Source organism: Vicia villosa, unplaced genomic scaffold (assembly GCF_029867415.1).
Source record: "Vicia villosa cultivar HV-30 ecotype Madison, WI unplaced genomic scaffold, Vvil1.0 ctg.002326F_1_1, whole genome shotgun sequence".
Taxonomy (NCBI): Eukaryota; Viridiplantae; Streptophyta; class Magnoliopsida; order Fabales; family Fabaceae; genus Vicia; species Vicia villosa.
Window position 1 is genome coordinate 207,961 of NW_026705896.1, and position 14,000 is coordinate 221,960.

The following is a 14,000-nucleotide window of genomic DNA, read 5'->3' on the forward strand; positions in this document are numbered from 1 at the left end:
TAAATGGTAAGAATTTTTTTCATGCTTAATCAATATATATATCTCGGATTTGTACCCTATTCTAAGTACGTAAGAGTGTTAAATTTATTATAAATGTTAATTCTTTAAAAAACAGTTTTACTGTTTATTATGATTCTCATCAGCTAGAGATTAATCTCTACAATTATGTATAAAGAATATCTGGATTATACTAAAAAGTCAAGTGTTGATAATGGTAGATTACTTTTCCATAATTTCTTTTAATTCACATATACTATCTAATAAAATTGGTATTTGTGATACATTTTAGTGATTATTAATTTTTTTTATTTTCTTAATTATATGGAGTATAAGCTATGAAAAAGTTGTGACTTATGAGAAAAGATAGTTAACGAATTACCTAATATTCAAACCGATTCCCTCTTTATCTCTTTATACATTCTCTTGTTACACAAAGATACTACTAACATGGGCCAGTTGTTTTTCACATCTCGATTTCTGATATTAGAAACATAACCAAATGGGTAACAAAAAGCATAACTTGACCCTGCAAATTCCACCTAAAAAGCAACGTAGTGTTTACCAGTTCCCTTCTGTCTCTCTCTGCTATGTTACTTCCTTTTTCTCTACAAACAAATTTGTTTCACTCTTTGTCCCTTTGTCAAGTCTTCACTCATCCACCACTTTCTCTTTTGACCAAACCCTTTATTTTTTTTCCTCATTGGTCTATGAGAGATTCTCATACAATCTTCTTTCTGTTCATGCTTTGTCTCATCTTGAAACCCTTAATTAACCACCACAAATGTGCATTGATCATAATGGTAGGCCTCCACTCAACCTTTAATTTTTTTTAGAGTGGATAAGCACGTTTGACTATGTGTTAATGAGGTAAATGTCTAAGATCCATATGAGACTTAATCACTGAATCTGACCACCAAGTCTAACAAGAGAGTTCAGGAAACGCCGAAATGTTAATGACTTAAATATTCAAGATATAAGAAAACGTGACATATAAAAAATATTTTCGTTATTTTTGATCAATGCGAGGCTTGATCAATTACAATTAAATTCAATACGTTACCATTCTAAAAAACGCAAAAATTATGACGCCTCTATCGTGAAAGTCATTAAACCACCTCCATCACCATTAAAGGAAATGATCAATTTCACTTTAGTCCCATGTGTGCATGTCTCATGCACGTATATAATTTGCAATATATGCCATCATGATGAGGGCCTCAAGTGGGTAAAGAGTAATTTGAGTTTGGGTCAATTTTGGCTTTTAAATTGGTTTAATCTTTCCACTTACATGGTATTGTATTAGTCTCATTAAATTTAATTTTGACACTTCAGACTCAAAAAAAATTCCGCGGTTAAGAATCAAACAATGTTTCAACAATTTACACGTATTTATCTCAATTAATACATATCAGTTTAGTTACCCTATCTATCATAAAAAAACAAAATATTGAATTAATTTTAATTCTAGTATATTCTTTTTTCATTTTTACTTTAGTAACTTTTTGTCCTTCAATATTGATTTATCTATATATACTCTTGCTATCCATCTCTCCACCTAAGTCCCTAACAAACATTCTCACTCTTTACACATTTTATTTCTCTTTCCCTTTCCCAAACCAAACACAAAAACCAAACTAACACTCCAACTAACAATTCTCCTATAGCTATTCAAAATGTCAATCAAAAGCAAAAGAGTATGCTTTAGTCCTAATGTCAATGACATACCAACAATCTTCCTCAAGAGAAGAGAAATTGGAAGAGAAAATTTCAAGTTCACAACGGAATCAAAATTGTCATCACCACTGAAATTCTTAGTGCAGCTAGGAACAAAGGTTGCAAGTTCAATAAAAAGTGTTTCCATGAAAAGAAGATCTTCTAGGAAGGTTTCTTCTTCATCTACTTTGGTAAGGTCACGTTCAATTTCAGACCTTACAGATTCACATAGAGCTGAAACTGTTGAAGATTGTATTGAGTTTTTGCATTCTTCTTCATCTAGGGAGAGACCAAGTTTTAGTTGAATTTGAGTTTGTTTTGTTGCTTGAGATTTTGTATGTTTAGAGAAAAAGTGTATGGTTCAATGTTTATTAATATGGATTAACATGTTTTAGGTTAGTTGATTAATATAGTTTGAGTTGCAAATTGTATTGGTGCATTTAATAGAATACAATTCTTCATGTTTTGGTGGGTTCAAAGATGACTTAATGAAAGACTAACTTTGTTAAATTTAAAGTTGAAATCAGATGCAACCGGATACTATGAAATTTGCCAATCAACTTTGTAAGAATTTCAATTAACTAACAAAGAGAAAGTGTTTAAGAATTTGTGTTAAAGATTTTTTAAAAATTGGCCAGTTAAAAAATGTGTTATGAATATCATATTATTTTTTAAATTATTAAAAAAATTTAGTTCTTTCAAAATTACCACATTAAAAAACATATATAGTTAAAAAGAGACGTTGCGTGTGACATCACGTTGCAAAGCACATTAAAAAAAATAGTTTTCAACAATGTGTTTTTGCCACGTGAAAATTACGTCATAAAAAAAAAACATTGCAAAGTGAAAATTCCGTGGATAATAAGTATATAGATGTTAAGATGTCTTTGTATTTTGGAGAAATTTTAATTTTTTTTTAAAATTCGTTTGTAATGTGAAAGTGAAATTCTCCTATGCTTCAAATTTGAAAAGTTTTTGTTTCTCCTATGCAATGAAAAGATTATACACACTTAACCCAATATCTGAGACTTTCATATTCTCATTTTTATATAACAGGATGCTCTCTGCCCTCTGAAATGGTTAGAAGAGAAGAGAAATGATTAATGTTGCTACCTAAGTAGATATTAATGATATGAATTTCACTTAGGAAAGTTCTGATGTGAATTTTACGTGACAAAGCGGCATATTATTTTTCATGTCACAAATAAGTTGCAAATTGTCTTCCTGCGATATTTTTGTCACATCGCAAAATGAGATGTTGCGATATGATATTTTGATTTATGAAGTGGTTTTCACGTGGCTAATAGGTGTTTTTTTTTTGTAGTGATAATTTAGAAAATCTATAAATCATAGATAAGATCGATAATATGTCAGGTCAATTGATAAGGGCCTACGGCCTAATCAACATAACTTTAATGTTAAACCATATTTTATTTTATATAAAATGTTTAAGCATTTTATAAATCATTTAGTTAAAAAAAGATCTTACATGCTATATAAGTGAATATTAATAATAATATATTTATTATTATTATTATTATTATTATTATTATTATTATTATTATTATTGTTATTGTTATTATTATTATTATTATTATTATTATTATTATTATTATTATTATTATTATTATTATTATTATTATTATTATTATTATTATTATTATTATTATATTTTTATTTTGAGTTAATTTATAAATTTACTACCTTTTTTGTAATCTAAATTTATTCATTTATATTTATTTTTTGTATATTTTAATATATTATATTAATTAGATCAAAAATATGATATTTTTAAATAGTTAAATTTTATAAAATGTCTAGTTAAATATTAAAATAAAGTTCGACTATCTTAATAAATTTATTAAAATAAAATAAAAATAGATTATGAACAATGATACAAGGTGTTTTTATAAGTTCTCCAAAATTAATAGTTTCACAAATTTTATAAAATTAGGTAAGTTCAAATAATTTCATCCAAACCTGCCCTTAATTTACTAGTCTTTTATTTCATCAAGTCTATTTAAACATATATTATTTTTTTTATAAGCAAAGAATTGAATTATAATTAAATATCAAAGGTACTCAACTCAAATATAAGAAGAGAAGAATAAAACCAACAAAACAAATTGAAACAAGTAATTTGATTTTGAACTCATTCTTTAAGACAAAATTAATATGCCCCAATCAATTTGCTTGAAGCCAATCCCTAGCAGAATCTTAGCTAACTCAAAAATGTGAGAAGGCCCTTGTTGCCCCCCTTTGAAGAGAGTATTATTTCTATCCAACCAAATAGCCAAGACACCAATAACCAAATAATGAACCATCATTTTTTTTCTAGATTTTTCCTTGCAACAATAAGTCGAAAGCTTCAAAGTGAGACATGAGGAAAAGATGAGGCGATAAATGCTCTAAACCGAGCCAATCAAATATGTTTTTTCATACTAACGCAACCATATGGGAACTTAAAAATAGACGAAGGAGGGATTCGTCTTGGCCGAGACAAAGAGGGCAAATAAGATCATGAACACCATGAAGGACACCTCTCTTAGCCAATACATCTCTTGTTGGGAGCCTTATTAAAAGAAGGCTCCAACCAAAGAAATGAATATTGGAATGGACCATTGAACTCCAAATGAGACTTAGTGTTGCTGCCGGCTTAGAATCAATAGGAGAAGAAGGAAAAGAAATGGTTGAAAGGATTGAGTAAGCCGACTTTACTGAAAATCCCTAAGGATCGCGCCACCAATAAAATGCAACTGTTGTTAATAAATACAGGGAGACATTCAAGAGAAAGCGTGCATATCCTACAATTCAACCCTTGCATATTCCGAGAGAAGAGAGGCATCTGCCACGAAGTTCCAGCTCCAAGATCCTGAAATCCACGCCCTTGCATTACTAATTAACAGACTCTGATCACATATGGAGTGAAATAGAATTGAAAACACATCTTTAAGCGGCTGAGAGTCTATCCATTTGAATCTCTAAAAATTGATTTATGATCCTGAACCCAATTTGCAAGATATGTTGTCAAGAAACCATTCCACAGATCCATTTTTGGCACCTACATCATACTCAAATCACGCCACTGGTTGGAAGGAAATCTACATCGACTAACTCTATTTTTGTCAAGCAAAATTCCTTCAAGGTCACCATATTTGAATGATATAAGAAACAACCAAGAAGAATTCTTATTCGAAATGATTTTCCATGCCCACTTTGCATTGAAGAGTATTATTGAACATTTCGCAATGCCTGAGTCCCAAGCCTCCATCCAATTTTGTTTTGCACACCGATTCCCATGAGACCCAGTGGATCCTTCTTATACCTTATTCTGCTTTCCATAAAAAAGATGACTGAATTCTTATATCTTTTATCACCATTTTGAGAGCCTTATGAAAAGAGAATAATCATAGAGGTATGGTGTTGAGAACATAATTAAGAAATACAACCCGACTATTAAAGGAGATGAATTTACTCTTCCAACTTGAGAGCCGAGTCTGCGCCTTCTTAGAATGATGCCAATTGGAATTTCGAGGAAATTGAAATGAAGATGCGACACCGAACACGAAAAATCAGAAGTTGAATCCAAAAAAGTTAATTCAATATTGAACCCTAAAATCTAACTTTTGTAAAAGTTGATTCCAAGACCAAATGTCACTTCAAATCCTCGAAGAATAGCTTATAACGACCAAATATTATCCCAACATGATTTTCCTAAAATGATTTTGTCGTCTGTGAATTGTTAAACATCAAATTGGAGATTATCTATGAGAGAAAAACAGTGATACAACCCATGAGCAACTGCTTTTTTCATTAAATCTGCAAGACCTTCAACAACAATGATAAAGAGAAAAGGGACTAGTGGATCCACTTGACAAAGTCCTATGTTTGCTTTGAAATCCAGTGTCGGGCTTCCGTTGACGAGAATTGAGAACGAGCGAGAACACACAAGCCTTAATCCACCCTAACCAAGTGCTACCAACATTCATTTGTTTGAGAACGAAAAAACAAATAATTCCAAGTGACTGAGTCAAAAGCCTTCTCGAAGTCGAGTTTAAAAAGGAACAACTCCTTCTTATTACGACAAACATAATTCACTAGCTCGTTTAACACAAGAACTCTATCCAGTATGTTACGGTTGGGCACAAAAGCAGATTGACTGTTGGATATAAGTGACCCAATAACAATCTTCAACCTTCTAATTAGGAGCTTGGAGATAATTTGATACACGCTTCTGAATAAACAAATTTGCCTGAAATCATTTAGGTCCTAAGAATTTGCCTTTTTTGAAATAAGAACAAGAAACGACGTTGTGATACCTTTTAGAAAATAACCTAAAAAAATTGTTAATACAAGCAAACAAATCATTTCTAACCATAAATAATGTAAATATGTCAAAGCGAAATAGACTTTTGAAAAGAATAAACTCAAATCTAAAAATAAACATATAAGAGACATAAGATTAGATCTAAAACTTGACTTCTTTTTATAAATTAGATTTAAGAATGATAAACTCTAATTCAACAACACCTATTTCCATTCCTAATTGTAACTTTCACTTCAATGCCCTTCCTTCACATCAAAAACAAAAACAAACATAACATACATTCATGAGCTTTGACAATGTAAGAACGTTTCCGCCTAATCTTAAATTCAATTGCACATTTTCATTATCTACTAAATATAGATAATATATAGTCAGTTTCAATTTTATAATCAGTATTATTTTCAGATCTTAGAACATTTTCTTTGTCAGGTATAATATACAATTTGTTTTGTTTTTTTTATAGAATGGTCTCATTTCTTCTGTACCGACTAATCCACCCGAGAACATTACTGTCCCACGTAGCCTCTAAAAATTGGTTCTAAACTCCTTCGAACTCCGGACTTCAAAGGGATCGAGCATACCCTTGAGATCCAAACACCCTCCCATTAACCCATTTCTTATAGATTTATTTTCCGATTATTTTGAAATTTTAAGCAAAATTTTAACCCATTTGAATTTGATGTCGTTTTGTTTTAAATAAACAAATAAAACAAAATGGGTAATAATTAGAATCATTTGTTCTCGTGTATATCTAGGCATCCTAATATTCTATTCTGTCCAACAGTTAAACAAAACCACTGCCACCCGTATCCTGCAAATCAGGGAATATCCTTATTCATACCAGCTTTACTATAACCCCTTTGACCAATGCATCCGAAATAAAAGTGCTTCTAGAAATCTATGTTTGATTCCATATATAATTACATATCTACCCTCATGCATTCAGTCACAAAATATAAAAGATAATTGTAAGAGTGGCAAAATGGGTCCGTTGAACATATCTGTTTTAGGCGCACTTTAGTGCGTAACAAACTAAAGATTTAAGTCTTCATTCTCTAATGTGTCTCTTTTTTATGCGGGATTTTGCGGTCAAATATATTTATATAAATTGTTGTATTTTTAGGTCTAAAAAGAGCAGTTTCTGCGGACCCGTTCCGTCCTCACTTTTTACACGGGAAGAGTCAAGATATTATGCCCGCATCCTTAAATATGTCCGCCCCGTCCTATTTTCTTGCGGATTTTTGTGGGACGGGCCTAAACGGGGAGGATATGCCCGTTTGCCACCTCTAGATAATTGTTGAACAAAATTATACAAAATATTAGCATATAAAAGACATAATCCACTAAAGTATGTAATATTTTAAAACACGGTTTGTTAAGAGTTATACATCGGGCAATATATGACCTAAAAATGTGTTTATAAGTGGGGTATAATCCTCACTCTATCAACCGTTTTTGTACGGCTGAATTAGACGCAACTACATTTTTTAACATATGGTATTAGAGTCTCGTTTAAGATCCGTTGAGTTATTTATTATGATTTATCAATTAGATTTGTAGTGTTAAATTAGGTCCAACCGCATTTATTAAAAGTTTCTTAAATTGGCTTAAATGCTTTCCAACCTCCTTAAAAAAGTGAAAAAAGAATTGACCCAAGAACTGTTTCCTCATGAAACAACATATCTATCCTGTCCTTTCTTTATGTTTTGTCTTACCTTGCTTTTGTTGAAAGAATTTAACTAAAGCATCAGTTACATCACTGTCAACCCTCTTAGTAACAGTTATAAATAACCTTGGATGTTGTTCTATGCAAAACAATTTTTCATTCGCATGAAAAACAGTGCTTAAAAAGATTGGCGATGCTGGCGATGCAAGATGAAAATAATTTTTAAATTTCACACGTATGTTAATTATACTTAATAATTCCAATAATCATATAAAACAAAAATTTCAGACGGCATTATGAATAAACAGTGCTTGGCATGATCAAGAATCTAATAAAATGTTATTTTCAATGGTTAGTGTATTCATGTGTCTCCTACCTAGGAACTTTATGTATAGTGGATTTGAATGATCATAGAATCATGCTTGCAAAGATTCCCGCAAGCTGGAATGGGGTTATGCTATTTTGAAACTCAATTGAGGATGCACAGTATAATCTTTACGGATATTGTATAAAACTTTGAGAGAGTTATATATTGTCTTAAAAGTTTTAACAAATGAACTCAACTATTCCTTGTTTGTATACACTTCACTTGTGTTTATTTTATTGAATATGAGATTTGATTCTTCAATCCTTTAGTCTATATTGTATTGGAAAAAAAATTCAATATCAAATTATCTTTCCGTTGACGGCGTCAAAAACTTGATGTGCTGCAAGGCCGCAAGTGTACGGTAATGTCAAATAGTATAATAAGATCGACTCACAAAAAGATGTGTATGAATATTGATTTTTATCCTAACGGCGTGTAGCTAAAGAAATCAAAATGTGTGGTGATTCACTGTAAAATGAAGTAAAATTAACAAATACTTAAAACATGACTTGGGGTTGTGATCATCTATCTAGACTCACCCTATTGATTAACCGAATTTGAATATGAGAATATCTAAGTAATTAATGGAAAAGTAGATAAATATGTCGACACCACTTTCGTGGCGGCGTATCTAGACGTATTTCTGGCACAGCTAAACGACTTTCTCAATCGAGAGCGAGTCACCTTGTCACGGCGGGTGCCTTCCTACACGATTGTTTAGCAATCCACAATCCGACATCGACTCATATCATTTCGGACTATGGTCGTATCTGGGTTGCTTTTGCTTTCGCAACCGACAAAAATATTTTTAAGAACTCGGATTCTAAAATAAAAATACCTATAATTCTCATTAATCATGTTTGGATGAATCAATTAGAGATCGTCATGAGATAGACTCTCTCGATCCTAGTCCTTATAAAACTACTCACTCATGGTGAGGTAAATAACCATTAAGCAAATAAAAGACATAGCATGCAAAGCAAATAAAATAAAGCATTCAAATAAAGAACCTGAATAATAGAAAGCTTGATTTAAATTTAAAAACCAGAGAAAATACAACAATGTTGCAGAGGAAATACAAACAAGAGGCAAGAACCAAAGTTTGAAATTACAAAGTGTATGAAAGTAACAAGTGATACAACTCCCAAGTTCAAGTGTACCATTAATCACTCATAATCACTAATTATTTTGTGCCCGATCATTAAAACCCACTAACATTAAGTGTTGGGAGGTTTCAGATGTTCAAAAGACATAAAAACGCTTAAAAACCATTTATTTCGTCACCATTGCTCGGTGCAATACTAGTGTGTCACATGACTGTTTCAGGCAACAAGGTCCATGTTAGAGGACATGACCCGCCCGTGTTTTCCCGTTCCTTTGTATGGCACATGAGCTTTGGGCCAACATGGCCTAACCGTGTTAGCCTCGAATATTTTGTATGAGAAGACTTCCTTTTCGCGTGATCCTTAGTCTTTTTCACTCCAGTTGGGTCCATTACTCTCTTATTTCTTGAAAACATCACAAGAACACAAAAGCGCATAAAATCAAACTAAAACAATGAAAGAATTCAAGAAAAAGGAAAGTAAATATGCTAAGAATATGATGCAATAATCACTTATCACCTCCCAATAAACGCTTGTTTAACGTTATTAGCTTAACACCTGATTTTTATTTAAGTTTCCCATGGTAGAAGGATTGTGGTGCTTTTGTCAATCTCACCACTCAGATACAACTTTAATGTTTGGTCATTTACATACCAACTTTGGTCTGAAACATGATTTTCTAACTCTACTGCTCCATACTTATTAACTTCCTTGATTTTGAATGGGCCATGCCACTTTGATTTTAATTTCCCTAGAAACAACTTTAATATAGAATTAAACTGTAATACCATATGTCTTAGTCTAAAATCTCTTTTGTCGAGTCATTGGCCATGATACTTTTTCTTTTTTTCTTTGTACAAATTCGAAGGACTCATATGCTTGACATCTTAATTCTTTTAGTTCAAGCAGCTGTGACTAGTCAAAGTTCAAGACTTTGATTGCCTAATAGGCTTTATGATCCAATTCTACTTGAAGATGACATGATTTCCCATCGACCATATGAAAAGGTGTGGAGCCAATATAAGATTTGAATGTTGTCTTATAGGCCCATAGTAAATCATCTAGCTTTGTTGATCATTCTTTGTGTGAGGAGGATACTATCTTTTCAATGATTCTTTTGATTTATCTGCAGGATACTTTAACCTCCCCATTGGTTTGGGAATGATAAGGAGACGATACTTTGTGTTGTACCCTATAATGATGAAAAGCTTTGGCCTGCTGAGTGTTATAGAAATGTGATCCACCATCACTTATAAGTACTTGAGGTGTTCCAAAGTGTTGGAAAATGATTTTCTTGAGGAATTTTACCATTGTCTTCCCATCGGACTTAGGTATTTCAATTGACTCAATCCATTTGGAAACATAACTCACTACCACTAAGATGTGACTGTTGGAAGTTATAAAAGGAAATGGCCTAACAAAGTCAATTTTCCATTAGTCAAAAAATTCAACTTCAGGCATGTTTTGCTATGACATTTCTTTTCTTCTTGATATTCCTCTGCTCCTTTGACAATTGCCAAATTTTTTAGTATTCTCCTAAGAATCTTTAAATAGACAAGGTCAGGAAAAAGTTGATATGACAACTTTTGGTGTAGTCATCTCTCCATTGTTGTAATTTTGATATAGTTATTATCCGTTTGACGGTCCGACCTCTGGTCTCTATCCTTGGTTATAGTTTTTTCTCATCTAGAATTTATTATTCTAATAATTCAGCGGCCTTTGTTGATTCCCTACAAAGTTGACTTCTTCATCTAAAGGCGGGCAATATCTTATTTGAAGATCTCTTCTATACAACTCACATTACACAATTTGTCAATGCTTTGGCATTTCGTGCATCTCTTTGAGACGATGCGGTAGTTTTGATAGTTAATTTATAAGTTCATCCATAATTTGGATTAGTAACTTATTTTGAGTCCATATTGCATCATTAGCATTCAATTCAATGATGTCATCTTTCCTTTGTGTAAGATCTCTAATATATTTCCCCTATTGATCACTTAACGCCATTAATTTTTAATTGCATCTTAGACACTTTTTTACATGTGGATTTGAGTGATGTCATCATAACCCTGGTTTAGATATCTATGCAACACGGACTTATATCACTCCCAAGCTTCACGTAATGTCTCTAATGATCGTTGGGAGAACACGACAATGGTAGTCTTTGCTTCCATAAACTTATTGTGTGGGAAGAATCTGCTAAGAAATTTTTCTTCAAGAATATTCCAATTAGTCATTAGTTGTGTGGGCTTATCCATTCTTTGACTTTTCTGATCAATGAGTGGTGTAATAACCACATGAATACCACTTACTTTTATTCTTCGGATTCTCCAAGAGTTTTAGACAATACATAGACTTTGGTGACACATGTGTACTGTAACGCCCGTTTATTTTATTCAATTATTTAATTATTTAGTTGTGAATTATTTCATAGAATTGTGATTTATTTGTGGATTTGTGTTGTTGGAGGGGTGTAGCTGGAAATTAGTGTTTATGCTATTTTATTAGAAGTTGAATAATAATAATAAGGGTTAATAGCCATTTACCCCCTGCCATATAGGCGGGGATTTGATTCCCCCCCCCTTAAAAAAAATTGTGATTCCCCCTTGAGAAACCCAGATTCCAAATTGCATCCATCCTCACGCTGACTTGGCCATGGAATCTTCCCACTTGGCTTGCCAAGTGGCTTTTTTAATTTTTTCTTAAATCAACGTCATTTTTAATAGTTTTTTATATATTATATTTTTTTTACGTTTTTTTATTTTTGTTTATGTTTCTTAAATTAATTTTATATATTTTTATTTTTCATATTAATTTTTATATATATTAATTTTTATTTATGTTCTTTAATTAATTTTATTAATATTTTATAGAAATTAATTTTTTTAATAATTAAAATAATATAACTGGGCTTAAGCCCATTTTTGTTTCAAGAATAACTCAATTCTCTCAAACTATGTTTAATTCATTAGTTCATGTGTGTTATTGGTTTATAAACACTATTTTTATTTCCATTGGAACCGATGTGGGACTATACTCTATCAGCTTGCACTGTTTCTCACAACATCCATTTTATTTCATTCTTCACCTTGGTAAAGCATTAAGATATGAGAGTTCTTTCCAATAAGATTGATAGGAAACAATTGAAACTTGGAGATCACATTTATTCATGGAGGTAGGCTTACCTCTATGCGCATCATGGTCGTCTCTTCTTTCTCTTATTCATCTGTGAATTTATATGTTATCCGTATTCAACTATATATGTATCATATTCAACAATGATACTGAAGTTAATGTCATATTTGTGTTCTGCTAACTGCATGTTTGCATGATAACAGGAATATATGTTAATGAGAGAAAGGTAATCCACTTCACAAGAAGAACTAGTGGTTTCATCGGTCATAACACTGCTACAAACATTGCTAGAAACGAAGGTGTTGTTGTTTCTCAAACTTATGATTCGGGAAAACGTGTCATCACTGAGACCCTTGGTGGACATGCAATATTTATTTTCCGAGTATATTTTGTTTTGAAGTTTTTATTGCATGTGTATACTATAATTTATTGATGAAACAGGTCCTGGGGAAGTTTATGGAAGATGCAAATGAATTTGGACCAACAGTGGAAGATGAAGGTGGTCCTAATCCTCTCTCAGCTCAAGCTCCTAAAGTTGGAGTAACAATGGATGGAGATTTCATAACTAAACAAGGTGGTGGTGCTATGAATCCTCGGTAGTCTTGGAACCAAAATGAGAATCAGAATGCATGGTCTAATGATTCAATGGTAAGAAACTTATGCTCCTTATAGTTAAATGAATAGTTTTTGAAACTAAACTGAACCTTAAGTCTTGAAGTTGAGAGCTAAGTTTTGGATACAAATTCCAAGTGCTTCATGTTGGTACTTTTATTGACAGCTTCTCCAAATTATTTGTGTTGCTACTTTTATTGACAGCTTCTCCAAAAGTTTGCTTAGCATATTCACGTAAAAGTTGCAGTTCATAATTCAATGGAAATAAAAATAGAAGTTGGAGTTTGTAAAAGTTGCTACTTTTGTGTTGCTACTTTCATGGAGTATCTCATGTAAGCAGGCAATGAACCCATCAAGTTTATGTCACTTTGTTTTTGGTGCACAAGCATATCTATTGTGTTGCTTCACAAGTCCCACATCGGTTGCAATGGAAATAAAAATAGTGTTTATATATCAATCAAACACATAGCTTTATGAATTGAAAACAATGTGAGAATAAGTGGGCAACTATTGAAATTTAAATGGGCTCAGGCCCAGAAGTATTATTTTGATAATTTAAAAAAATAATTTCTAAAACTCCTATTAATAGAAATAATTTTAAAAAACGTAGAAAACTAAAAAAGGTAAAAAAAAAAAATATATAATATATAAACAAAGGACATGGATTAAAAAAATTAAAAAAGCCACTTGGCAGGCCAAGTGTGAAGATTCCATGGCCAAGTCAGCATGAGGGGGGATGCAATTTGGAATCTGAGTTTCTCAAGGGGGAATTGCAATTTTTTTAAGGGGGGGGGGAATCAAATCTCGCCTATATAGCAGGGGTAAATGGCTATTAACCCTAATAATAATAATAATAATAATAATAGAATAAATGATTAAATAATTATTTAAGTTAGAAAAGGGTATAGTTGAAATATTGATTTAGGGGTCCTAAGGTCAGTGTTGGAATAAAAGAGAATTAGGAATAGAGAAGTTAGACAGAATGTGAAAAGGAGAAGTTATCATAGAAGTGGAGAAGAGACACAAAGATGTTAGGGCAAGGAATCCATTGTAAGGGTATAGAATTATCAATCCAAG